At 38.4% G+C, this 25584-nt stretch overlaps 1 long non-coding RNA gene across 5 annotated transcripts in view; it reads left to right on the forward strand.

Moving 5' to 3' along the window:
- The window catches only part of LOC140530121 (uncharacterized), a 73457-nt gene that overhangs the window by 25374 nt on the left and 22499 nt on the right, over positions 1-25584 (forward strand). For 2 of the 5 annotated variants that reach the window (XR_011975804.1, XR_011975807.1), the window contains exon 3: positions 2521-2580. This is a non-coding gene — a long non-coding RNA (uncharacterized lncRNA). Of the gene's footprint in view, positions 1-2520; positions 6256-25584 lie in introns of those variants that run through there. The other 3 variants (XR_011975803.1, XR_011975806.1, XR_011975805.1) reach the window with 2 other exon arrangements.

Consider the following 25584-nt stretch of genomic DNA (forward strand, 5'->3'; position numbering starts at 1 on the left):
ACACGAGCAATGAGCAAGCCATCATGAGGGACTAGGTAAAGATAAACTATTTACATTCTAATATGGGAAGATGATACATGTATCCTTTAAGATGTCTATCATTATTAGGGGTCATAGAGAGTGTCTAATTAGACAAAGGCCCTGGGAGTGGTTCTCTTATGCTTAAAAGAAGTGTGGAAGGGAAGGGAAAGAGGAATACACTGAAGGTAAAGGGACAAGGGATAGGAAGGACTGGAAAAATTATTTCATATAATTTGGATACACAGATAAAAGTCTATATAAGGAGGAACAGGTTGTTAGAAGAATGAGCGACATCTGAATCTATTTTTATCTGCACTGGTCAAAAGAGGGAGAAATATACATACAAAGTGGAGTATAGAAATACATTTAACACAGGGACACAAGAGGTAAGGGGAGAAGGAAAAAGAGAGAATTAGAGGGAAGGTAGTTTAAGAGAATGATTAGACAAACAAAACTAAGTAAGGAGAGTGGAATTGAAAGAAGGACTTAAAAGAAAGTATAAAAATTTGTTATTGGGCTCTGAGTGAGAAAAGCTGAAGAGCGGCAGGGGAACAGAAGCACATTACACCAGATCTATAGCATTAGTACTGAACTCACTCCTTGTTTCTCATTGTCCTCTTTTTCTTTATGAAGAATAGGTATGAAACAAAGAGAAGGAAATATATAAGAGAATAGGGTTAAAGAGCCTCCAAGGTCTTTTTTGGCTCCAATTCTATAACCCTATATGCAAAGTTTATGATTAATTTTAATACCACTGTTACCTAATAAACATAAATCTGCTAAATTAAAGTCAGTACATTCCAAAACCAAATTAGTAAAAACAATTTTATGACTTGCTTAATACTATAAGCACCTCTGTTTTTTTGTCCATCCACAAAGATGGAAATAGATTTTGTTGTTATTGAGTTGTTTTAGTCTTGTCTGACTCTTCGTGAACCTATCTGGGATTTTCTTGGCAAAGATACTGGCGTGGTTTGCCATTTCCTTCTCCAGCCCATTTTACAGATGAGGAACAAAGGCAAACATGGTCAAATGTCTTGCCCAGGGTCACACAGCTAATAAGTGTCCGAGGCCAGATTTGAACTCAGGAAGATGAGATGAAGATAATGGTCTAGAATGATTTTGTACTGTTCTTTTAAAATAGTTCTAGCGTGTCTCCCACCTCTTGGCAGAAGTAGTAGACTATGAGTATAGAATGAAGCATGCTTTTTTCAGATGTGGCTATGATGAATTGCTTTTCTTAACTGCAATTCTTCGTAATAGAGAAAGGCCCTATTTGGAAGGGAAAGGAGATAATGAAGTCACATTGGAAAGTGATAGCAATGTAAATAAAAATTATTAACAAAATTTTTTAAAAAAGAAAAAAAAAAGAGAGAATAGGGTGGAGAGAAATACCCAATTAACAATGATAACTGTGAATGGGAGTAGCATGAACTCACCCATAAAACAGAAGAACAGAGAAAAATGTATTAGAACACAGAATACAATAATATGTTCTATACAAGAAACACACTTGAAACAGAAAGCTGCACACATAGCTAAAATACAAAGTGGGAGTGAAATCAATTATGCTTTAGCTGAAGCAAAAAAAAAGGCAAATTGACAAAGTTGACCAAAAAAAGGAAAATGACAAATTCTAGAGGCTGTAAGAAAAGCAGATACATTGTCCAGGATCACAAAGCCAGAATATGTCTGAGTTTAGATTTGAATTCATTCCTTCTGATGTCAAGTACAGCATTCTATCTATAGCATTGCCTCAGTGTTGCCTAGTATTTTGATTCATTCCTACCATTGTAGTAAATACCCTGGACTCTGGACTAAACCATTGTAGTAATCCTAGATTCTATCTATGCTGGTAAGTAAATGTGTTATAGACTTTCAGAGGGGAATGCTTTGTATCAGCTATACCACAGTATACTACTAGTACTATATTTACTATACTACTAGTCATATACTACTATACGACTAGTAGTATTTACTAAACTACTCGTAAATACAGTAATTGGTTGTTGGTTGGTTGTTCTCAAAGAGTAATAAAGTAACATCACTATTCTAGAGTCACATTTCAATGTGTCTGATTGTGGCTGATCAGACCAATCTGAGCTTGGAATGTTCTACCACAGATTGGGCACAGATAGTCCGTGTGAACGTTTGGGATGGGTTATACTTGTTTCTAAAAGGCTAAGTCTGGCTGACTGGCTCATAGAGCAAAAAAAAGAAAACATGAAGAAAAGCACATTTCTGGGGGCTTGTGAACTATAGCATGAGAAAAGACAACTCTCTCATCCTTCAGGGCTTACCTAGTCTTTCTCTGGGAACCCAATCTGTCAGTTTGAGTGAGAATAGGGAGAATAGCCTCAGAACAATGCAAAGCTTGGCTTCTGATTTTCGCATCATCATTAAAGATAACAGTCATGGTCAACCAATTTTTAACATCTCACCATGCAAAGTAGTTTCCCCCCTTTCCTCCCACCAATTGCTGTCATTTTCCTCTTCTAGGTGGAGCCTCTGGACCTGCACACAGATGATTAAAACTGAGTAAGAAGATGAGACTCCCAGGTACGTCAAGGTGCTATGAAGAAATGTGCTAACAAAGAAAGTTATCTGGAAGTACAATGGCTAAATTGGGAGGAAATTGGTTTCCTTTAACTGAATATTAAATGTCCCCTTGTTAGGTATGTTATAAAGGGACTTCTTTTTCAGGTATAGGTTTGGCTAGATGACCAATGAACCAATTTAGATACCTAAGATCTTATGATACAACAAAGAGCTCTAGTATAAAAGTAATGTATACTATGTGCTTTGAAGATGTCAAAGTGATAAATAAAGTACAGTTATTATTATTTCCTCATCTCAAATGATCACTCTTCAAGACTTTGATGATAGTCTTAATGAATCCTGCCCCTGTCCAATCACATCTGGACTATTTCATTCAGTTCTGGGCACTGCCATTTGACATTGATAAGCTAGAGATCCAAAGGAAACCAACTAGAATGGTGAAGGGCCTTGAGTCTATGCCATTATGAGGCTGAAGGAACTGAGAGTGTTTAGTCTGGAGAAGAGCCCAGGGAGAAGATGTACAGAACAGGAAGAGTAGGTCTCAGACTCATACAAAGGGCACCCCCAGACCCACACTGGGGACACTGAAACAAGGATAGGTGCCAATTGGCAGCTTTGTCACTCGCTGCCCAGTCCCAGGTCACAGATCCAGGGTGGAGTGAAAAAGGGACCTGCATAAGATGGTGGGGTTCCTAGAAAGGGAGGTTCTAGGTACTTCTAGGTGGAGATTCTAGGAGGAAGTTCAGAAAGCAGCATCGGCAGTAGAGGTGTGATTCAGACCTCAGGCAGAAAGCAGGGTCTCATTTCCAATGTCTAGCTTAGGCTTAAGAGGAATAATTAAGATGAGAATCCCATACCAAAGGGGAGCCTACAATTCTGCTGTTCTGAGCCAACAGAGTTTTCCAGTTGACTGATGGGTCAGAGTCCAGCAACAGTCTACTCTTGCTCATACCCAAACTCAGGTGAGGAACTTGTAGAGCTCAGACAGGGATGGAGGTGGGGAGTTAAAAAAGACAATAATTAGATATAACTTCAGGTCATTTAGGGAGCACTGAAAGCTTACAAGTCCCCAGACTATCCCCACTATCCTGGAGTAATGTCACATTCAAGAGTCCCAAGAAAAGAGCAAGAGGAACAGCCCAGACTTTCCCTCTAGAAGTAGAGCTCAACATCAAATCCAAAATCAGGAAGTAGCCTGGAAGAATGACCGAGCAAAAAACCCTACCATAATGAGCCATTATGTGGCAGGGATGCTCAAGACACAAATGCAGGAGAATAACTCCAAAACATCTATGGGCATTCCCACAGAGAAAAACATAGATTGGACACAAACTCAGCTAGAATTCTGGGAAGAAATTAAGCAAAACTTTTTTTCAAAATGAGTTTAAAATATTTTTATAAAAGAAATGAAAATGCTTAAAGAAAAAAATGGAAAATAAATGAGACCTATGGAAGCAAGAATTGGAAAGAAGATTATTTGCCTGGCACAGGAGAAATAAAACCTTGTTCAAGCTACAAATTCCCTAAAAGTTCAGATGAGCCAAGGAGAAGTCAATGACTCCATGAAGCAACAAGAAATATTAAAACCCAGTCCAAAAGCTGAAAAAATAGAAGAAAACATAAGTTATCTCATAGCAAAACCAAGAAGGAAAACAAATCATAGGGGAAAATTTAAAAATCATTGAAATAGCTGAACACTACAATCAGAGTTCTAGATATCTTATTTCAAGAAATGTTAAAAGAAACCCATCTAGATCTTTTAGAACCAGAGGGCAAGGTGGAAATAGAAAAAATTTACCAATAAGTCCTTGAAAAATACCCCCAAGTGAAAACTCTCAGAAAGTTCTATAGCCAAAATCTAGAGTTTCCAGGTCAAATAAAAAATACTGCAAAACAGTCAGAAAGAAAGAATTCAAGTATCAAGGAGCCTCAGTAAGGATCACACATACTTTAGCAGCCATCACTATAAAGAGACAGAGAACTTGAAATAGGATATTCCAGAAAGCAAAGGATATGGGCTTACAGCCAAGAATAACTTACCCAGCAAAACTGAGCATAATGCTTCAGAGGAGAAAATGGACCTTTAGTGAAATAGAGGAATCCCAAGTATTCCTGATGAAAAGACCAGAGCTGCAGAGAAACTTTAAAATACAAACATAGAAGTCAAGAGAGACATAAAAAGGTAAACATGAGTGAGAAAAGATAAAGGACTAAACAAGACTAAACAAGAATGCTTACATTCCAATATGTGAGACAATACATGAGTACTCTCCGAACCCTATCATCATAAGGTTTCATAGAGAGAATCCAATTAGACAATGCCTGAGAGTGGTTCTGTTATGCCTCGAAGATCTTAAAAGAAGAATGGAAAGAGAAGAAGAGGGATACATGTGGTGTGGAGAAAGAGGGAAAATCATTTTGCATAATCAGGATATACAAGTAGATATCTATACAGAAAAGGAGGTGAGGTGGGCAGCTGACACTTAAACCTCACCCTTATTTGAACCGGTCAAAAGAAAAAGGGATACTATATTACAGCTGTGTGTGTGCAGAAATATATTTAACTCAACAATGAAAAAAGAGGAAAGGGGGGAAGGGGTTAAGGGAAACTAAAATAGATTAAGGGAGAGATTAATCCTGAGCAAAACAAAAGGTAAGGCTGCATAAAAATATTTATAGTTCCTTTTGAGATCGCAAAGAATAGGAATTAGAGGGGGTGCCCATCAACTGGGAAATGGATGAATATATTATGACATTTAAATGTGATGGTGCTACACCATCAAGAAATTAACAAGGAAAACTGCCTCAGTATCTAGAAGCAGACGGTAAAATAGATATTGAAAGAATCTGTTAATCACCATCTGTAAGAAATCCCCAAATGAAAATTCCCAGGAATATTAATAGCCAAATTTTAGAGCTCCCTGATCAAAGAGAAAATATTTAAAGCAGCAAGAAAGAAGTAATACAAATATCATAGAGCCACAGTCAGGATCACACAATATTTAGATGCTTAGGAGTAGAGGGCTTGAGATATGATGTTCCAGAAGGCAGGAAAACTGGAATCACAACCAAGAATAATCTACCCAACAAAATTTCCTTCAAGGGAAAAAATGGATATTTAATAAAATAGAGGACTTTCTAGCATTCCTGATGATAAGACCAGAATAGAACATTTGACTTTCAAATACAAGACTCAAGGGAAACATTAAAAAGAAAAACCTGGGAAGATTTACACGAATTCATGAAAAGTGAAATGATCAGAACCAGGAGAACATTTTACCATAACAGTAATATTGTAAGCGTAATCAACTGTTAAAAACTTAGCTACTTTGATCAAGATAATGACCTAAGACAATTTCAAAGAACCCATGATGAAAAATGCTATCCACCTCTAGAGAGAGAATTGAGGAAGTCTGACTATAGATTTAGGCATACTTTTTAAAGCTTTCTTTATTTTTATTGTTTTCTTTTGTTTGTGTTTTCTTTTGCAACATGGCTAATATGGAAATATGTTTGGCATGTCATCACACATAACTGAAATCAAAGTGCTTGCCTTCTCAAGGAGGAAAAGAGAGAATTTGGAACTCAAGATTTTTAAAAATGATTTTTTAAAAATTCTTTTACATGTCATTGGGAAATATTTAATGAAATAAATAAAAATAATTTCCAAAAAAGAATGCCAATATCTTGTTTTCATAATCCATTTCCCATCTAGCTGCCCTCCTTTGGATCCCAGGCATCTCATCATCCTGTAAGATCGCATCAGCCCTGGTAGTCACACCTCATCAATACTCTCTGCCCCTGAAATCCCTGATTGTGGAACAAAGAGTATGTAATATCAACAACAAAGTATAGAAATCTGACAGTAAAAAATAAGAAAAGTCCATCAGTAATTATGTGAGCACTCTGAGGTTTCTGTTAAGCTTCCTGGGTCCCTTTGAAACTCTCAGAGCAACTTTCCATCACTAACTCCTTGGCTTTATCCCTGTATGGATAGTGTTGCTTTCTTATATGAGTTTTGGGACTGTCTGAATTATCCAATTAAATATTATAGCTTATTTTGTCCTCATCCCAGTGATTCTTCCCATACATGTCTTACCTACCAGGTCATTTATATTCACATATAGCACAGAGCATTTAATCAGATTCAAAAATAGGTAGTGAAAGTAGAAGCATTATCGACAATCATAGACTATTCATTCCCCGCATTCTCCACACCCTGCCCAGGCTTTTGTCATCTCCCAGGCAGGGGATGAGAGCTACAGATTTTTCAGTTCTTGCTATGCTTCCATGTCGTTTGGTTCCACAATATTAAAGGCAATATTTGGGTGAAAATAAATAAGAACAAAATCAGAAGTAACATTGTATTTGGACTATTTTACAAAATACTTATTCAGAAAGAATAACTACATAAGAAATTCAGGAAACCAGTTACAACAAATTTAGAACAGAGATGAGCTGTAATAGTGATGAGTGACTTCTTTTGAAAGATCATTGAGAAGGGGAAAGTTATTGAAAAGCTGGACAAGGGAATATGGCTCAGATTGTTTTAAGAAGGAAGAAAGTTTTTAAGCGAAGTTAGGGTTTGTGCTTAAAATTGAAGTCAGTAAATGTAACTTCAATTCCTGGCAAAATTCTAGAAAATTTTATTGAAGTAATAGTGAACATCTAAAGATGATTTTTTGAAAAGTCATACTCGGTTCTATTCAGGATTAATGATAATAGACATAAGGCTAGACAGAACCATAATAGGCTTGGATTATGTTCTTGAAAAATGACATATTTTATATTTTTGACCTTATTATGTTGGTGGCATGTTTTAAAGAGAAAAACCATTTTCCATGGAGATGTCAAATACATTGCTATGTATCTGACATCCTCATATGTGTCCAACCAATTCAATTCAATTTAATAAACATGAATGAAGTGCCAGGCACTGTGCTGGGCATACCAAAAGAGGCATAAGACAGTCCCTGCCCTCAAAGAGTTTATAATCATATGGAGTAGACAACCTGCAAACAAATATACACAAAGCAAGCTATATTATAGGATAAACAGGAAATAATTAAAACAGGGAAGCCCTGGACTTAAGAGGGGTTAGGGAAGTTCTCCTGTAGAAGGTGGGATTTTAGCTGGGACTTAAAGGAACCCAGAGAGATCAGTAGTTGGAGCAGAGCATCCCAGGCATGGGGGACAGCTAGAGAAAATTCCCAGAGTCAAGTAATGAAGTGTCTTGTTTGAGAACTAGCTAGGACACCGGTGTCACTAGATCAAAGACGACATGTCAGGAAGTAAGGTGTCAGAAGACTGGAAAGGTGGGGGGGGCTAGGTCATCGCAGGCTTTGAATGCCAAATGGAGCATTTCGGATTTGCACCTGGAGCCAAGAGGAAGCCACAGCTTATTGAGTAGGGGTGACATGTTTAGATCTGAGTTCTAAGAAAATCACCTTAGTGACTGAGTGGGGAATGGATTGGAGTAGGGAGAAACTTGTAGCAGGCAGACCCACCAGCAGGCTACTGCAGTAATCAAGGAGTGAGGTGATGAGGGTCTGCACTGAAGTTCACTAGAGATAATGAAGTAATATCAATACTAAATTTATAAGCACCAAATAGCATAGCACCTAAATACCACAGGGAAAATAATTTAACCACAGGGATAAATAGAGAGCAAAGAAATGGGTTTTTAAGGACTTTAATGTATGCTTTTTAGTTTTAGATGAATTTATCAACAAGATCAGCAAGAAAAGTATTAAAGATCCAAATAGAATTTTAGAAAAGCTAGGATAATGTATCTATGAGAAGCAATGTGCAATAGGAAAGGGGGAGAGACAAACTGATTTAAAACCAGGAAGTCCTGAGCTTTAGTCTCATTCCAAACACATATTGGCTATGAGATTCTGGGCAAGTGCTTAACTTCTCAGTGCTCAAAATGTGATCACCTGCATAAGTAGGAGACATTTTTTCACCCAGAAGTTCTCTATAGCAATTAAATCATAGGTCCCATATCCGTATTCCCTATGGATATCAGACTTTTGGTGACTATTTTGGTGACTATTGAATAGAAATCATAAAGAGTACACACACACACACACACACACACACACACACACACATCAGCTTTGCATGGCACCTTTACGAAAACTAACTATACACTAGGGCATCAGACTATCATAAACAAATGTGGATGGGCAAAGATACCAAACACATCTATTACTGGCCACAAATTACCCAGTAAGGGTAAATTGAAGAAAGGATTCCCACTTAAAAGAAAACAAAATAATGTGTATTATTGTGTGTATTTAATTGTGTGTATTAAAAAACAAAGTGTAAGGACTATGTATTTTATAAAAGAAAAGGAAAATAATGAGAAAAGAATCAAAACTTACCTTATGTACACAAAGCAGACCACAGGGAAAATTCACATCTCTAAATACCTTCATTAACAAAAGAGAGAAACAAGAGATCAACAAATTGGGCATGCAACTAAAAAAACCCAAATCAATACCCCCTACCCCTCAAAATATAAAACACAAATTTTGAAAATAAAAAACCAGTGAATTAATAAAGGAAACTAGGACTTTTTTAAGACTATAAAAATAGAGACAAAAAACCATTAACTAATTTGGTCCGTGTGGGAGGGTGTGCGTGTGCATGCAAGTGTGACAGGCAGACAGAAAGAAACAGAGAGACAGAGAAAAAGAGAAATAAAATTTCAAAAATGAAAAAGGAGAAATGATAACAAATGAGAGGAAATAAAGGAAATTGTGGGAAACTTTGGTCCAATTATATGTGTCGTATTTATTGGTTTAGAGAGGTCAAGAAGGGTGAAGATTGAGAAAAGAAAAAGCCTTTAGATTTAGCTATTAGAAATTGCTAGTAGCTTTTGGAGAGAGCAGTCTCAGTTGAATGATAAGCTAGTTTGGAGAGGATGAGAAGAGAAAAAATGGAAGCTCTTAGTGTAGATGGCTTTTTTTTAGGGGAATTTAGACAAGAAAAGGAAGTGAGATGTGGGCTAGAGCTAGCAGGGATGGTAGGATCTAATAAGAGTTGTTTGTTTGCTTTTTAAGGATAAAGGAGAAACATGTTTAAAGATATAGCCCTGTTACATGAAACAATTTCCAGGCAGGGAATGCACCAGAACCACAGCAACATTTTGCCCTTAGTCTGGCCAGAGAGTCAGGTCACTAGAACTTAGTTCCTTAAACAAATCTCCAAAGTCTGACTTGAGAAAGAGAGGAAGGCTAGAGAAAGTCATACTGTTGGTACCACCTAGTGAGAGGAGAAAGGTGTTCTCCTGATGGAAGCAGGGAGTAAGAAAATAAGCAACTTTGTTACTCATCCAACGCAGTACACACTTACACCTGCTAGTTAATACATAGAACAGGGAAGGAATCAGTAGATATCGTAAGACAAGAAAGAGGAGTGGGGAAGAAACTGATCAAAGCGCAACATCCTGGGATGTCCTGCAGGTGGTACAATGGGTCTCTTCTACATGAACCTTTCCAATTCTAAATAGTGTTTTATGTTCATAGTCATGGAACTTCAACACCATCACAGACTCAGAGCTTAGGGCCATCTAGTCCTATACCTAAGTACAAACAAAACAAAACAAACCCTGCACAACATACATAGCATGTTATCATCCAGCTTTTCCTTGAATACCTGTAACAAGAGGAAGAAGTCATTACCTCTGGAAGTGGCCCATTCCATTTGCATTTAGCTCTCATGTTAGGAAGGGTTTTTTTGCATATCTATTCTAGATTTTCTTCCTTGTCATTTCTACTCTGCTACTGATTCTGTCATCTGGGACTAACTATAGGAGTTAGGTGGTGCAGTGGATAGAGGCTTAGACTTACCTTTCTAGGTTCAAATCTGATCTGAGACACTTATTAGTTATGTGACCCTGGGCAAGTCATTTAACCCTGTTTGCCTTAGTTTCCTCATTTTAGGATGAGCTGCAGAAGGAAATGTCAAACCACTCCAGTATCTTTGCCAAGAAAATCCCAAATAGAATCATGGAGCAGACACAACCGAAATCATTAAACAAGAAAAATAAATCTTAGTTTTTTTCTAATATTTTAAGATTTCAAGATTCAATTGTTTTTGGATTAATTTGTTGTTTTCTAATTTTATGAGAAGTGTAATCAATGCACAGAATAGATGCCATTAATTTTTTTTTTTAAAGAGCATGAGGGAGTGATAAAAAGCCCTAGATTGAGAATCAAGAGTTCCTCGATTTCTCTCCCAGCTCAAATGCTGCCTTTGATCTTTCATATGTCACTTTCCCCCTTAAGCTTCTGTTTCCTCATCTGTAAAGTTGAGCTAGTAATAATTGTGCTGTAAGGAGAGTGGTTTATAAACCTTAAATAAATGTATAAGTGTAAGTCATTATCATCTCACAGAGAAGGAAACTAAAAATCTGGAAGGTTAAATTACTTTTTTAAAAACTGGAAAATTGTAGCATTAAAGATATCCAAGAAGCCCTCTAATCCTGAACAGAACAGCCATCCCTTGCTCACATAGTCAGTAACAGATCTGGGCTTAGAACACGAATATCTCAACCCGAGTAGTCTTTCCATTATATGTGGAAATATCAAGGTAGAATTCAGTTAGTATATATTTAAGATTCTGAGTGTTCTCTCTCTATACACTTTTTCCAGGTGATCTTGTCAGCTCCTGTGGGTTTAATGATCTATGCAAATGACTCATGAAAGCAGTGTAGTACAGTGGGTTCTAGCCCTAAAGTCAGAGAACCTGCCTTCGGATTTCATCTGTGACCTTTATTGGCTCTGTGACCTTAGGCAACCTCTTCATCAGCCTTGACCTCTGTCTCCTCCTCTATGAAATGAGAAGTTTGGACTCAGCGTTCTCCATGGTCCCTTCCAGCCTTTGAGCTAGGATCCTATGACTCTCAAGTCCCAATCCTTCCCTTAGACTTCAGTTCCATACCACCAAATTCCCAAGAATATCTAATAGGCATCTTAAACTGAGCACATGTAAAGCAGACTCATTATCTTTCCCCTCCAAACTACCTTATTCCTCCAGAGGTCACCACTACTCATCTAGTCCCCCAGGTTCACAACCTTCTGGTGTCACCACTGACTCTCCCCCTTCCTTGCACTCTCATTGCCCATGCCAATCCCAATCAGCTGCAGAACCTTATGCCTCCATGATATCCAACCACCACCCTCATTCAGGCCCCCATCGCCTCTCTGCTGGACTTTTACATTACTCTTGCCCTTCACTAATCCATCTTCCACATTGCTGCCAAAAAACTCAACCTAAAGACACAGCTCTGGCTCTGTCACTCTTTCACTGCCTCTAATGTAAAATACAAATTGCTCATCTTAGCATGTAAATCCCTCCACAATCTGGCTCTCTCCTATCTTTTAGACTTACTTCACATTATTCCCCTTGATACACTTTTAATTCCAGCCACATGAACCTACTTACTATTCCCCAAATTTGGAATTCCATCTCCCATTTCCGAGCCATTCCATAGGCTGTCTGTCCTACATGAAATAACAACAATAGCCATCATTTACACAGTGCCAAAAGGTGGCAAAGCACTTTATGAATTTTTTTCTTATTCCCCACATGTTTCTACTTCAGCATCCTCACCTTTTTTTTTAAAGGTTCAGCTCTGAGACCATTTCCTTCATTACACTTTTTTGGACTTCCATACCCTCTCAACCACTCTATTTCTTGGTACTCTCCTCTCCAAACCTAAATGGACTTATCTGTTTGCATGGTGTATCCTCGAAGGTGGGGATTTGGGGTGTGGAGGGGAATCTTTATATCCCTACCCCTCACCATGGTGCCTTGTCTACAATATGTACCCAGGAAATATTTGTTGAATTGAATTAACTAAATACAAAGTGGCTGTTCCGTGGAACGTGGTGGAGTATCCATCATGGAGTATCCCATGGAGAAGGGGATGAACCTTTACCCTGGTCCCTTCCAGTGAGCCCTTTGATAAAGATCTTGTGAAATCAGAGGCTTCAGATTAGTCTCTATGTGTGCACCCCTCTTGAAACTGGGGGCTGCATCAAAAATGATTGGCCACTGAGCCATTAAGAATGGTCCACTTAGTAGACCTAAAAAGGAGTGACTGCATCCTCTGGCACACTCACTTTTCCTATCTGTTGCTCTTATTTTTCTGTCTGTCCTGAACCTCTCCCTTGAACTGTCCATGGTGGAAAGGAAGGCACCTCTTCCCCACCTCAGTAGCTACTTATACATAGCAAGGAGTGTCTAAGCTTTCTAGGTGAGTCTGAAACTGAATGTCAAGGACCAAAAGCCTCCTCTGCCTTATATGTCTTTCTCTGAACACAGGAGATTTAACAGTGATCATGATGAAAGATGACCTCTTCAAGCCTGATGAGCACCTTGGAAGTTCAGAGGTCCCTAGGTTCTATTGGCAGTGGCAGCTGCCCTGGGAGAGATGTTCCTGGCAGCTTCAGTTTCCCAAGGAAAAAAATTAATCAATAAATAAACATTTATTAAGTGTCTACTATGTGCCAGACATTATGCTGAGTGCTAGGAATACAGAAAGGAACAAAAGACAGTCCCTGCCCTCAGGAAGCTTGAAATCTAATGCAGGAAATGACATACAAACAAATATAGACAAAACAAGCTATAGATAAGATAAATAGGAAATAATTAAAAGAAGAAAAACAGTGGAATTAAGAGGGAAGGCTTCCTGTGGAAGACTGGATGCCAAACAGATCATTTTATATTTGCTCCTTTAAGCAATAAATGCAATCAGCATCAGAACCCCAAAAGAGTAAGCACTAATTGCCTATGGGTTCATCTCATCTGTACTCATTCAGGACAAAGTATGCTGGCTTATAGAGTCAGAAGACATGAACTTGAATTCTGGTTCTGCTACTTACTTCCTATGTAATCTTAGTGAAGTTCCTTAACCTCTTTGGGTCTCAGTTTCTTCATCTGTAAAAATGAAAGTGTTGGAGTAGTTGGCCTCTACAATTTTCTCTAGCTCTAAATCTAGGATTCTCTGAGCCCCAATCTTTTCCAGTGTGTCAGCACTGAATGGAAACCACTCATCTGTTCAAAATATAGCATGTTGCAATAACTCATCACTCCTATGATATTCTCCAGGGAGTTTGCTACTTAAAACAACAAAGCATGAAGCACTCTGCAGGATTGCTGACCAGGCATATTGTATCTTCCCCTCAGCCATGTACTGTCTGAGCAGCTCACTCAAACTTCCCAGTTTCTGGCCGGTTAAGGATACATGGGCCACTGTCCTGTTGATGGTTGTCATCTCCTTCTGAGTGACCTGACATAGCTACTAAATGGCTAAATTTGAACTCAGGTGTTCCTGACTCCAGATTCATCACTTTAGTCACTCCCCTACCTAGCTACCTCGATTAAGCTATTTTTTAAATCACAATGATTAAAGAGGGCTGGGAAAGGCATTTGGCAGAGGGTAGAACTTTAACTGAGATTTGAAGGAACATGAAGGAGCCAGGAGGCAGAGATCAGGAAGGACCTGACACTATGACTCTTATTGTCTAGATAAACCCCATTAATTTTTATATTCTGTGGCATTCATCAACCATTTTTATGGCCCACATTCTCAAATTCTGCTTCAAGGTTGGTTTTCTAAAGTTCCCTAGTGGGTCTGTTAGGGGTAAAAAATGTCATTTCCATTTCAAGCTGTTGCTAAAGAAGATCTAAATTTTGTCAACCATGTTGTTTTTATTAAATATTAATAAAGATACAATTAAATGACAATCTCAGTGAGAGCTCTAACCTATTTATAGCATCTGAGCTTACTTGCAAAGAGCTTAGGAGCTGTCTTACAAACTTACAGCATCACCTGGCAACTCTGAGCTTATCTATATGCCAAAGGCAGAGAAATTGCCAAATTGTAAGATTTGGGGGATGTAAGAGGTCTTAGAGATCAATCAATTCATTTCCTCCTTTTAGAGATGATGTCACTTTGTACAGAATTGATATTTGAATGAATATTAAAAACAAGGTTCTGGGTCACATCAGATTTCATTACTCTTTTCATATAGGTTTATACTGCATTAAAAAGTATAACTGTTTTATTTTACATGCAAGTTTCAATAGAAAAATAGCAAGTCATCTTTTGGCCAGCTTGTCTTGAACTCATCAAGTTTTTGAGGGGAAAAAGTACATTTCTCAGCAGATTTATAAATTGCATACACTTCGAGGATCTGGGAAGAAATGCATTGCAGTTGTGGAATCTGTTGACAGGTGAAAGGGAGCCATGTATTTGGAAAACTATCTAAACCCAAAAGGCTTTCCAAAGCATTGCAAAGAATGTTTTCATATTGCAATTTGGCATGGTAAATAGATACTTTGTAAAGTCCATTGAGCCTTTCCCCTCGATTTCCAACATCATAACTAAACTCCTGGGAGATTGTTACAGCATATGATGGTGTTTCAATCATCTCTCCAAGCTCATATATCTGTTATTGGCTGCATTAACAGCCCTTTTAATGAAGCTTATTAGAAAAGCAGAAGAGTATTTTTATACTCAACATTAGTATCACTATGCTTTCTTATGCTTTTCCCTGAAACTACAAGGTTGACCATCCAGATAAAACCCCATACTTATTTGAAGGAGAGAGGAAGTAGCAATAGTGAATTCAACAAATGCAGTTCAAGACTTTTTAAGTACTTCCTATATGCAAGGCACAGTGGTAGGTGCTGGGATACTTTAAAGTAAGCAGAGAAATCAGCAGAAACAGAAGAAGGAAGAGAGTTTGGTACAAAGTGTATTGTTTGGGAGGAAATAGTCGCAACTGAGACAAGCTTCAATTATGGAAGGCTAATTCTCTAAAGAGGGGATTAAAAGAAGAGGGAGACAGACAGACAGACAGACAGATACACAGAGACAGACAGACAGAGACAAGAGAGATGGGGGGGTTTAAGATCTAGAGATTTGGATCTGGGCTAAGTTCAAAGAGGAATTCCAAAGGCATGGGATCAGATCGCTACAATTATAAATAAGTTGGAGGGATTTAATTTATTTCCCCCCACATTCTTTCTCTTTGTAAAGAGAAAAATAGAGGCAAAGTAAGGAAACATAATATTAAGATATTATGGAGTGTGGGGGGGGGAACCTAATAATCGTTACTATGCATGTGACTAAAATTCATATAATGGAAAAATGTGGAGGAATAGATTAGATACCAACATGTTGTTTGTGAGAAATACACCTGAAAAATGAAGATTCACACAACATAAAAATGAGAGGCTAGACTAGAATCCATTATGTGTCAGGTAAATCCAGACAAGCAGGGTTAGCCATCATAATTCCAAACAAAGAAACAATTAAAATACACATAGTTTAAAAAGCATCGAAACGACATTATGTATGAAAGGACCATAGGTAAGGAAACAATATCAGTATTAAACACACATGCACTGAATGACGTAGCATGTAAGTACCTAAGGAAAAAGCTAATTGAACTATGGGGAGAGATAGTAAAACAATCCTTCATAGAAATTTCAACATGTCCCTTTCAGACATAGTGTGTGTGTGTGTGTGTGTGTGTGTGTGTGTGTTCGTCCTTTGTTGCCCAAGAAGACTGTGCCATCAGAGAAATAATGACATGACTTGCACTTGGCTTTGAGTGAGGGAGGACTGTACAGGTCACCAGCCTTACTTCTCCTCCGGAGCCATTTGAATCCAGTGACCAGATATTCATCAGGATGACTGGAGATGACCCAGGATGAGGCAATTGGGGTTAAGTGACTTGTCCAAGGTCACACAGCTAATGCGTATCAAGTGTCTGAGGTGAGATTTGAACTCAGGTCCTCCTGACTCCTGGACTAGTGCTCTATCCACTGCACCATCTAGCTACCCCTTCAGACACAGACAAAATTAACAAAAATATTAAGAAGTTGAGAATTTGAATAGAATTTTGGAAAAGCTGGATGAGAGAGTCCTCTGTTGATGGCTGCTCCACTAGCTTGTAAGTTCCTTGAGGGCAGGGACTGTATTTTACCTTTTTTTGTCTTTTAGTGCATAGCACATAGTAGGCACTTCATAAATGCTTATTAACTGACTACTAAATGTGAATTATAAGGAGTTTTATAACCATTACAGCTTTACAAAAACTAACCACATACTGGCATATAATTGCTTATGTACCAATGCAGAAAAGCATAGATCTTTTTTTTTTAAAAAACTGTTTATTCACCAAAATGCAGTCAGTTAGTAAATAGTAATTTATTAAGTGCATACTATGTGCCAAGCATTGTGTTAAACATGAGTATACAAAGAAAGGCACAAATACAGTCCTTTCCCATAAGGAACTCACATTCTACTAATGGGGGAGACAACATACAAAAAAATTGTTCATACAAGATATATACAGCAATGAAAATTATAATTGGGGGAATTTAATAAAGGATTCAGATTTAAATGGAGACTAAGTAATATACTCCCAAAGAATGACTGAGTCAAAGAACAAATTATAGAAGCAAGGAGTAATTATATCAAATAAAAAAATAAACTTGAGACAAAAATATAACACAACTTTTTAGATATAGCCAAAGCAATCTTTAGGGTAAAATCATACTTTGAAACAATTCATCAAGAAAAGAAAAAAGAAGAGATCAATAAATTGAGCAAGTCAATAAAAAAATTTCACAAAGCAACAAATCAAAAATTCAAATAAAGACAAAATAAGAATTCTGGGAATAAGAAAAGAGTTAGATACATTAATGCACTGCCGGTGGAGCTGTGAATTGGTTCAACCATTCTGAAAAACACTTTGGACTTATACACACAAACATCATCAGACTATATATACCCACTGACCTAGCAATGCCATTACTAGGCAAATAGCCCAAATAGGTTGAAAAAGAAAAATGAAAGACTCATATCTACAAAAAAAAAATTGGAGCAGTACTTTAGCAAAGGATTTTAAATCTGGTGTTCATAAATTGAGAAATGAATATATGAATATAAATGGAATATTTCGCTGCCATAAAAAATGGTGTGTGAGAAGAGTTCAGAGAAACTTGAGAAGACTTGTATGAACTGGTGCAGAATGAAATGAGCAAAATCGGGAGAATACCTTATATGATGACCATATATTGTGAGGAACACAGCTTTGAAAGACATCAGAATTCTGATTAACTACAACTTCCGAAGATTCATGGCAAAGCATGCCTTCTATGTCTTGGCAGACAAGCGACAGACAGCAGGTGAAGAATGAAACATACAAATTCAGATATAGCCAATGTGTTAAATTACTTACTTGACTATATTTACTTATTATAAGGGAGTGAAAGGATAAATTAGTAGGTAACAAAATAAATGGGTTTTTTTAAGAAGGCGGAAAAGAGCAGTAAACCATTTTAAAAATACACAGAAAGAAACAGAAAAATAAAACGTTTAGAAATGAATAGAAACAAACCAGGCAATTGTTGGCAAGCAAGACAGCCTCAATTATCCCTGAACCTGGAAGATCAGACTACACTGGTCTAGAAAATTCTTTTCCCATTCTTTTCATACAGGTAGAGTTTTCTTAATAATACTTTTCCTTTTGGGGATGTAGTTTTTATTTTAAACTCTTTGCACTTTGCTTTCCAAGGAAAGAAAAATGGCTACTCACCTTAAATATTCATTTTTAGAATTATATTGGCTCATAACTTTTTTAAAAGTTTTATTGATTTTTTTTACACCATCATACTTATCCCTACTTCTAAACCATTCCATAAAACAAAGAGTATTTCTTTTTTTAAAATTTATTTATTAATTTATTTTTAATTTTCAACATTCACTTTTATAAGATTTTAAGGTCTAAATTTCCCCCTTCCTTCCACTCCCCCTTCCCAAGACAGCATGCATGTATGATCATATTGAATGTATTTCCACATGAGTCATGTTGTGAAAAAAAGAATCAGAACAAAAGGGGAAAACCATGAGAAAGAAAAAACAAATAAAAAAGAAAATAGTGTGATTTAATCTGCAGTCAGACTGCCTAGTTCTTTCTCTGGATAGAAATAGCATTTTCCATCGTGAGTCTTTTGGAATTATCTTAGATCTTTGCATGGCTCAGAAGAGCTAAGTGTAACAAAGTTGCTGTTACTGTTACAATGTTGCTGTTACTGTGTACAGTGATCTCCTGGTTCTGCTCACTTCACTCAGCATCAGTTCATGCAAGTCTTTACAGGTTTTTCTGGTCTGCCTGCTCACCATTTCTTGTGGAACAATAGAATTCCATTGCATTCACATACCACAACTTGTTCCTTAATTGAGGGGCATCCCTTCAATTTCCAATTCTTTGCCACCACAATAAGAACTGCTATAAATATTTTTGTATATATGGATCCTTTCCCCTTTTTTATGATCTCACAAAGAGTATTTCTTAAAATACTCTTAAAAAGAAGGAAAGAAAAAGAGGGGGGGAATCAATATAATTAATCAATACATTAATGAATATATGAGTATATAATGAAATATATAATGAAAATATATTATATATACATATATATAATGAATTGAAAATATATGCAACATGTAGCACCCACCATCTCCACAAAGGAGTAGGTCGGGGGTATCTTCTCCTATTTCTTCATTCAAGTCCCACTTGATCTTTACAATTTTGCTGCATTTACTTTTGATTTTTTGCCATACTGTCCTTTTCATTTCTGTTGTATTTACTGTATATATTGTTTTCTTGGCTTTACTTGCTTTACTCTGTATCAGTTCATATAAGTCTTTCCATACTTCTCTGAATTATCCCAGGCATCATTTCTTACACCACAGTAATATTACATTCATTTACCACAATTTGCTTAGCCATTTCCTGATTAAGGGGCATCTACTTTGCTTTCATTTTGTGACTATCACAAAAAGTGCTTCTATAAATATTTTGGTATATATGGGGACTTTTTTGTTATCATTGGCCTCCTTGGAGTTTAAATGGCTCATGTTCTTTTAACTAGGAATACCTTGGTCTTGGATTCTTTGTCAGATTTGCAAAGTCTACTACTTTCCCTTAATGCCTTAGCCCTCAGTTCAGTTGCTATTGAACCTCTTGTCTTCTATCTCTAGAAAGGGAAATCCACCACCAACTCTCTCTTATTGTATGTCTAGATCTGATGAATAAGGAAAGTACAACAAGCAGCTCAGATTTTTGCTGTCCAATACAATTATAACAAATATGACTATTCAGGGGAAAGAAAAATGCTTTCAAATCTTTAGGTGCCCTTTTCAAATAGCCTGAGGATGAACAGAGAGACCAGAAAGTCAAAGACTCTGCCATTTCAAGACCGTGCTACATACACTCTGGCCATTCATTCTCCTTAGCTCCCTTCTCCAGGAACACCTTGTTCTCTGCCTTTGGTACCCTGGGTTCTGGTCAGTGAGTTTTCACCTGATCTTTCCTAGAACCAAGTTTCTACCTCCATTTCAGGTCATTTCCAAACCATGCCACCATGTAGGACCCCACACATACTTCTTTCCAGTATCCCTTTAGGAAAAGCTTAGTACAATGCCTGACACAAAGTAGTCACTTAATAAATGCTAATTGATAGGTTTTGCCATTCCTTAGAATGTAAGGTCATTGAGAGCAAGGACAGTCTTGCTGGCTTACATTTATGTCTCCAGTGCTCAGTATGGTACCTGAAAAATAATAAACACTTAATAAATGTTTTCAAAAATTTCATTCATTTAAATAACCTGGGTGTTGGGAGTGGAACATTTTGTTTTTCCCTAGAAAGAGGGAAACAAAGGGGGAGAATATCTTTCTTCCTTGCCTTGCTCAAGAAGCAGTACAGATTTTGCTGGGGTCATGATTCATACTTGGGGGGTCCTCACTGCCTCAGTTCAGTAGTCATCACATCTGCTGACTAGATCTCTTAGAAGTCTTCCATGATCTACAGTTGTATCTCTAGCTTGTGATGGAACCTCTTGCTTTTCTCAATTGGGAAGGGTTCTCTGGCATCTATTTGTTTGTAATGACTTCCTGCTTCCTCTCCCCACAAGCGTCTTCTAAGACAGGATCATCAACACTCTGGACAGTCTGTCCCTAGGTCTAATCTAAGCCTACCAGAGTTTGGTCTAACCCAAGCTCCCCCAGTGGAGAATGATGGGGGCAAGCCACCTATCAGCAGAAGGCTTCTTGACTTCCATGCTCCATGGCAAAGCTTCTGTGGATGGATCAGAAAAGTAGTGCTACACTTCTTAAAATTAATATATCTTTTTTTTACAAAAACCAACAATAGATGGCAAAAAATTCACTGTTTCATATATAATGATTTTTGTTGCCTTTTGTAAAATGAAATGTTTGTACTTGTTGATGGTTAAGTTCCTAATTTAAAAAATAAAATATACATTACTTTGTGTAGATATGTTACTTTTTGATGTTTGTGTAGATACCTGGACTCATATACAACACAAAATCAATTTCTACAAGAGGGTACAAATAATTAGAAGGATCCAGGTAGACTTCTCATGGAAAGCAGTACCTGAAAAGAGCTTTCCAGGAAACTAGTGATTATAAAAGACAAAGATAAAGATGAAGTATATTCTAATCAGCTAATCAGGGAGCTTTTTCTAAGTGCCTATTATGTACCAGAACTGTGCCAGGCTACAGGGATACAAAGACAGAAGTCCTACATTCTTTATGGTAGACAAACAGGTACATATATAGGTCCATACCAGGTTTAGGCCTCTGGTCTGAGGGGGCAAACACAGAGACATAAGATTGTAGCCATCCTTTCTTTGGAAGTGTAGTTATGAAACCTAGGGATGATTTTTGATAATGCCTCCAGCCAGAGAAAGAAAAACTCTCTTATAAATGGGCTTGGCGGCCAGTATCTCAGTCCTGTGTCAAGAGAGGTCATTCCTTCCTATGTGACTCCCAAAGCTCTCAAGCCATGAGGGACACATGACAATGGAAAGGACAGGTTCGGTCACAGGTGTTCATGAGAATAAGAAGAGATTGGTCAGATGACTTTCACAGAAAGAAAAAGGTATAGAAATGGTTGCCAGTGACTTCCATCTTAAGCAAGACAGTGAAAAGAGAGAAGTGTCCCCAGTTCCTTCCTATCTGGTTTCCTTCTTCCTCTTGGCAAGCCAGCCACCTACACACGTGCCTGAGATTTAAAAAAAAAAGAGTGTGGGGGAGGAGAACGACTCTTACACCTTGCTGCTTTAGCTTTTGCCTCTCTGGGGTCCCAAAACGAATTGAGGAGAGGAACTCCAAATATCTCCATCAGTCGGGGGTGGGGAGGAAAGAGAAGGGACATATTGCCACCCTGTTCTCTTGGTGTGTCCTATCTCACCCTCTCTAGAGACCCTTAAACTTCCTGCTGTTGGGGAAACCTCCCCACTCCAAGCCTGATCTCATATTAGTTTCTTTTCTTCCCAAGCTGGGAAGAAATACAACTATGAGGGACTTTAGGGATATGGGCTCTCCAGCAAGGCCACAAGCCCAAGCCAAGCTAGAAGGTCTGTTATTACATAGGTACGTGTGTGTGTATACACATATATGTGATATAAAAGATATATAATGAGTCCCTTTACTGGAACTAGTCACTGGACAGATCAGGAAAGTCTTACTAAAGAAGGTAGCAGTTGAGTTGAGATTTAATGGTACCTAGGGCTTCGGAGAGGTAGAGAAGAGGTAGGAAAGCATGGCAGAAATGGTGGACAGCCAGTGCATAGGCAGGAGGCAGAGAATCATGGATGGGGAACAGGAATAAGGCGAGCTCGGTCAGACCAGAGAGGGTAGGAGGAAGAATAATGTGTCTAGGAGCCAGTGTCTGCAGTCAGGTACAAGGTCCCCAACTGGGGACAAACATTTAGGAGCCATAGGATTGTTTCTTATACTTGAAAAAACAGCAGTTCCTCACCTTCAACCTAGAAGGAAGGGGGAGCTAAGATCTCTCCGGAAACAAGCAGAGAGCAACATGCTCAGAAGAGGCCTGAGTTCCTCCACAGAATGATCAAGAAACAAAAATGGGAGGAGCTTCTGGGGCTCAAGGCTGCTGCTGCTGCTGCTGTTGCTGCTGCTGCTGCTGCTGCTGCTCCTGCTGCTCCTGCTACTGCTACGAATCAAGGCTGAGGAGACCATGGTTTTTTTGTTTGCTGAAAACACTGGTGCTGATCATCTTCCCTTCTCCTCCTAGGGAAAGTTCCTTCTGTTCCAAAGCTTCTCTCTGCTCCTTTCTAGTTGATTTTTGACATTGCTGTCCACCTAGCCTCTACGAGCTGACATTAAGATAAAACTGTGGTTAGTTCAAGGCATTATTGGTCCATATGTATTTCATTTGCTCAAGGGCAGCTAAGAGAGAGGTTACATAGGGTCTGTGAAGGAAGCTCTCCTTTTCACTGGGCAGTTTCCCTGGGAAGGGGCGCAAAATCAACTTAAGATATTTTACTGAAAAAGAATAATATAATTCCTGTGAAGCAGGAAAAAGATTAGACCATGTGACCTGAATCTTTGTAGATTTCCTTGGGCAAAGAAACAGCTCAGCTTGGGAGGTACCTTAAGTAGAGAGTTCAGTCACTTCACTGGACTTTAGTGGCCTCGGAAAAATCTCCTTCCTATTGTACCATTTCAAGGGTCCCTCAAATGAGGTAGTACTAAGGAAAAGCCTGGTCCTTGGGGATGCCTGAAGGGAGGAGCTGGGAAAGAATGGATCGGCTCAGAGGAGGATGCCTCCCCTCCTTCCTAAAGAGTACTTAAGTTTCTGGCTAAAACAAGTCACTCAATCCCCAACCACTGGAAAAGAGCCATATTGAGTGTTTGCTCTTCTGATCCTATGATGCTCTGTCTCTTCACTAGCTGCCCATTCTGCCTAGAATATACTCTCTCCTCACTGCTACCTTTGGGAATCCCTAGTTTCCTTCAAGTCTCAGATCCAAAGGTACATCTTACAGGAAGCGTTGGCCACTCCAGGTCCTAGTGTCTCCCTACCAAAACTACCTAGTATTCATTGTGCGTTTAGTCTACACATATGTACATATGTACTTTGTGTCTCCCCCAATAGAATGTAGCTCTTTTGTATCCATAGAGCTTAACATTGTGTCTGTCACAAAATTGATTCTTAATATATGTTTGTTGATTGACAGAAATGTAAGGCGCAGTGAGATTGTGAAAAGTCTTAAATGACAAGAGTTTGTTTTTAATACTTGGAGTAATGGGGGAGCAGTGGAAGTTACTCAGGAGGGTGGTGACATGGTCAGAGCTTTACTTTAGCAAAATCAGTTTGATAGTTGTATGAAGCACAGGTTGGAGAGGAGAGGAGAGGAATTTGAGAAATGGAAGCCAGTTAGGGAACATTTATTATAGTCTACGTGAGAGGTGATGAGAACCTCAACTAAGCTCCTAGGTGGGAGTAGAGAGATACAAATGAATGAAGAGATGTTGTGAAGGGAGAATCAATAAGACTTGGTAACTGATTGAATACATGGGCTAAGAACAAGGAGTTGATAATGACAAGGTTACAATTTTGGGTGAGGAGAAGGGTGGTGGTACTTTCCACAAAAATGGGAAAGTACAGAAGAGTTTAAGGAGAAAGAATGAGTTCTGTTTTGGACATGCCTACAGGGCACCAAGTCCTGACGTCATTGTCCACGGGCTGCATTCATTTTGGTTTTTGGCTTCTCCACCATGCCTCTTGTGTTGGGTGCTTTCCCTCTTCCACCCTGTCAGCTTTCTTTTGTGTGTTAGCTTCTCCTGTTGGATTGTAAGCTCCTTGAGGGCAGGGTTGTCAATCTTTTTCATATTTGTATTGTATCCTCAGCACCTGGAACAGTATCTGGAACATAGTAGGAATTTAATAAATGTTTACTGAATATCAAGTTTGAAATGATGAACAGGCAATTGGTGATGCAGGATGAGCCCTCAGGAAGGAGAATCAGGCTGAATATTTCCATCTGGGAATGATCTATATAAAAATTATCCTGAAATCTATGTGATCTTATGAGGTCACCAACTGAAAGTGTAGAGAGAGAAAAAAAGAGGACTAAGTCTTGGAGGTACACTCACAGGTAGGAGTATTATATGAATGATGATCCAACAAAGGAAACTGAGAAAGGATGGGCAGACAGGTGGGAAAACCAAGAGAGAGCTGTCATTAAAACCTAGAGACGTACACCATAACCAGAAAAAAGAGTGGTCAATAATGTTAAATGCCAAAGAGAGTTCAAGAAGGATTAGAACTGAGAGAAGGTGATTAGACTTGACAATTAAGAGATAATCAGTAACTTTGGAGAAGCAGTTTCCATTAAGTCATGACATAGGAAACTAGATCTCAAAAGGTTCAGGTTTGAGTAAGAGGAGAAGAAGGGGAGACTGAGGCAATGACTGGAAACAGCTTTTTCTGGGAGTATGGCTGAGGAGGAAGGGAAGATATAGGATGATAACTTGAGGGGATGGTAGGGTTTAGGAAGGATTTTTTAAGGTTGGTGGTGAATTGTATATGTTTGTAAGCATCACGGAAGGAAGCAACAGATAAGGAGAGATTGTAAATTATAGAAAGGAACAAGGATTGTGGGCATGGAGGACAACCTGTGCAAAAACACAGCGATGGAAGATGTAATGTTGTGTTCTGGGGAGAAGAAGGAGGCCAAATTAACTGAAATTTGTTAAATAGATTAATGTGCCTGGAATGGTTAGCAGGAGCCAAATCATGCAGAGCTTCAAAAGCAGAAAAGAGGAGTTATTCTAGAGGGTGGGGAGCCACTAGACATTCTAGAATAGGGGAATGGCATAGTCAGACCAAGTGGAGATAGAAAGGCGTGGAAGCAGAGGCTATTGCAATTGGCTAGTATCTTCAGCCAAGCTGTGCTCACTAATCATGGATACCCCCAGGAGCTCCATCCTTGAGCCCTCTTGTGTTCCTTTAAATAACTCCCATAATTTGATTGTCATCTCTATGCAGATGACTCTCAGATCTATTTAACCAGCCCTAATCTCTCTCCTGACTTAAATTTAACATGTCCCAAATTGATTTTGATATTTTTCTCCCCAGACC

The sequence above is a fragment of the Notamacropus eugenii genome, chromosome 2, assembly GCF_028372415.1.
Source record: "Notamacropus eugenii isolate mMacEug1 chromosome 2, mMacEug1.pri_v2, whole genome shotgun sequence".
In the NCBI taxonomy this organism is placed as follows: Eukaryota; Metazoa; Chordata; class Mammalia; order Diprotodontia; family Macropodidae; genus Notamacropus; species Notamacropus eugenii.